The sequence below is a fragment of the Megascapheus bottae genome, chromosome 20, assembly GCF_031878675.1.
Source record: "Megascapheus bottae isolate mThoBot1 chromosome 20, mThoBot2.hap1, whole genome shotgun sequence".
Classification (NCBI taxonomy): domain Eukaryota; kingdom Metazoa; phylum Chordata; class Mammalia; order Rodentia; family Geomyidae; genus Megascapheus; species Megascapheus bottae.
Window position 1 is genome coordinate 8,054,856 of NC_143528.1, and position 2,768 is coordinate 8,057,623.

Genomic DNA, 2,768 nt, shown 5'->3' on the forward strand with positions numbered 1-2,768 from the left:
TATGAAATATGATTGCACTGTTCAAAAAGAATGCTTAAATATTGATATGTCATTGACTAAATATAACTGATTAAATCATGTCTTATGAAGGAAAAAAGCTAGTTTTGTGTTACTGCATGTTAACCTCTCATGTAGTTTTCTATAGTATAGAACCTCTATGCTGGTACTGAAGTTATTATTCTTAACATGTTACTTCTTGCTTTCCTCCAGACTCATTTATTCTTGTGCTCAGCTCTTCAAGGTGACTTATGGGGACTATCCAACAAATATTGCTCTATGTACTTTCACTGAATTCCACAGGCTTGTTGGCATTATATATCCAGTTTTAGATGAATAATTGTAGATTACCTTGCCCTAGACTTACTTGGAGGTGGGATTCGTACTCATACCTGGTTCTTGATATTGTACAGGATGTGATTTTGATATCCACACACTCATTAAAATTACTTGAATTACTTTCTTAAAGGAAAATAAAAGGCAGGCCGACCCATCTGCAAAAGGCAAGGGGGGCTGGACTCCTGTGCACACACTCTAGGTGTACTCCATAGAGCTCTGCCAAGGAAGGGAGGCCTGGAAGGAGGGTGGAGAGAGGTCTGGTGCAAGCTGGACAGGAAAGATGGAAAGGAAGATGGGCTGCCAGCTTTTGTTGGGGAAGGAATACCAAAGGCTTTATCCATCACCTCCCCCTCTCCACCCCACTACCTCCGAAGCCTGGAGAGGAGCCAGGGTAAGACTGGACTTGTTCCAGAGCTCAGAGGCTCTGGCACATTTTGCCATGCTTCCTCCCCATTCCCAAGCTGCATGCTTGCTGCCAGGCAGTCAGGCTGCCTCCACAGTCACAGTTACTCCAGGTAGAAAAGGCCACTGTGGTTGCATGTGTCTGGTGTGACCAGGATCAATTATTCTGATCTTAAGATTTTGGGGTTCAGAGCATTTTCCATTAGTATGTCTGAAACCATCAAATATAAACTGTTTCTAGATTCACAAAATGAATGACATCTAGAAGGAGAATTCTGTGACATTGCCAATCTTGTGGTTTAAGATGTAAAATTCTGAGCACACAGATGTGTTCTCGCTGCCTTCCTAGAGTACCTACTTCAAAAAGCTTTTCAAGAAGCTTGAGGTGGATAGTTCTTCAGTAATAGAGATAGATTTCCTGTGTTCTGATCTATTTAAAGAGGTTTCTGAACTACATGAATACGGCAAGGATTTCTGTGAAGAAGGAAGATGGTAACTTAATGTCATCTTGATATCCAGTCTTTTAGATAAACTCTGTTCTCAGAAACATGATGTGTCTAGCCCTGATGAAAATGACGGCCAACCAAACAGTAGTAAATACTGCCTCAAAATAAACCTCCCCATTGGAGATCTGACAGAATGACAGTGTGGAGGAAATCGAGGATCTGGATGAGTGCTTCTGATGACATTCCCCCAAGTCAGGAGGGGGGAAAGTCACCAACGAGTACACTTGGGACACAGGAGGCAGGCTTGAAAGAGCTAGGCAGGGAGGAGGTCTGAAAAATAAACTATCACGGCCACAAAGTAGAATCTATGGAGTCCCCAGAATTCAAAGATCTGGGGTCACAGATCCCCTCAAACCTTAACATTTAATGACAGAATGAGTTGAGATGAAAGACAAACACACACCAGGCTGGAAGACAGCTCCAGTGACATCAAGATTGAGTATTTGCTGCATTTTCATCATCAGAGCAGATGGACTGCCAAGTCTGTGGTCAGACATGTTCTGATGAAGGCAGATTGAAAAAGCATAAACTCCGCACTGCCAACCAGCCGTTTGTATGTGAAATGTGTATCAAAGGCGTCATCACCCAGGCCCACCTGAGAGAACACCTAAAAATCCACGCAGAGTTCAAACTCTACAGGTGTGTGTTGTGAGGAAAATCATTTATCCACATCCCATACTTAAAGAAAATCAAGTTCCTAAGTTTGGACCCAACAGTGTGACTGTCTTGTGTGGTGTCTAGAATTCATGTTGCCAGAAAGCTCCTCTCTCCTTCTTTCCTATGGTTTGGGGAACTCTGGTGACCAGTTTAAAGAGAGAGACTTCTTCTTTTATATATATATTTTATTGTAATTAATGGAAGGGTTACATTACATTCACCAGATAGAAGGTGCATTACTTCACATTGATACTCTTTCTCATTTGCCTCCCTCCACCCCAGCCCCTTATCTTGTTTTCCTCCCTTCTCTATCTGACAAATAACCAAATATGCATATATATATATATATATACTATATCAGATAACCAGGTAAAATACTGTAACAATATGTCACTCCCAAATCTTTTGGAGTCACAGTCCTCTGATAATAAATTCTACCTCCAATATTTATTAACTAAGTGACTTTTGGTGTGTTACTAAATCTCTCCAGTAATTCATGGCTCATTTCTTTTTTTCCATATATTTTTTATTGTAATTAGTAGAAGGGTTACATTACATTAGCCCAATGGAAGGTGCATTACTTCACATACATTGATACCCTTTCTCATGTCTTGGTCCCCATTTCCCTTCCCCCGACCCCTATCCTCATCTTGTTTCCCCCCCTTTTCTATCCAATTTCAAATAACCAAATGCACATATATCCAATATATCAGATAAAAAAGTGAAATACTGTAACAATATGAGATAACCAAGGGACAACAAAAGAGATGAGAAATAGCATAGTACATTAAGGACAACAATCACTCATTAAATGGCTTTTGTTTCTATATCCTAGAGGTCCTTTCATTTAGCGTCATACTGTATGGC

The 2,768-nt window shown here is 40.6% G+C and overlaps 1 pseudogene; it reads left to right on the top strand.

Annotated features, from left to right (window-relative positions):
- The first annotated feature begins 945 nt into the window (after positions 1-945).
- Positions 946-1,965, top strand: LOC150049132 (zinc finger and BTB domain-containing protein 14 pseudogene; annotated as a pseudogene).
- The last annotated feature ends 803 nt before the right edge of the window (positions 1,966-2,768 follow it).